Source organism: Papaver somniferum, chromosome 10 (genome assembly GCF_003573695.1).
Source record: "Papaver somniferum cultivar HN1 chromosome 10, ASM357369v1, whole genome shotgun sequence".
NCBI lineage: Eukaryota > Viridiplantae > Streptophyta > Magnoliopsida > Ranunculales > Papaveraceae > Papaver > Papaver somniferum.
In genome coordinates this window covers 22,335,640-22,336,038 of record NC_039367.1, presented here as the reverse complement: position 1 = coordinate 22,336,038, position 399 = coordinate 22,335,640, and positions in this window count along the sequence as shown.

Here is a 399-nt window from a genome sequence, read left to right as displayed (position 1 = left end):
TATCCCAGTTTCAATGAATGTTCTAGAGAACTTCCCATGTTATCATAGAAAGTGGCCACACTTTCTCATTCACATAGGTGAGTCTATCAAAAGTACTCTTGTATCTTGGTACCCCACTCTATACAGAGCTATAGACTTCATTAAGAGTTAAATAACTCAACCTTAACCCGCTTCAGGATATCATGCCATGGGAAAGATGCATGATTCTATCTCCATATCATTTGTGAATCGTTATTCCCTTTGAACCTATTTCTAGGTGGGTATCCATCACAAAATGACTCAAATCTAGTGGGAAAAAGTCCTATGCCTTTAGAGGTATATAATACATTTTCCCTAGCTAATCCTTTCGTCAAAGGATCAGCTAAGTTCTCTTCCGACCTAACATGGTCCACACGTACA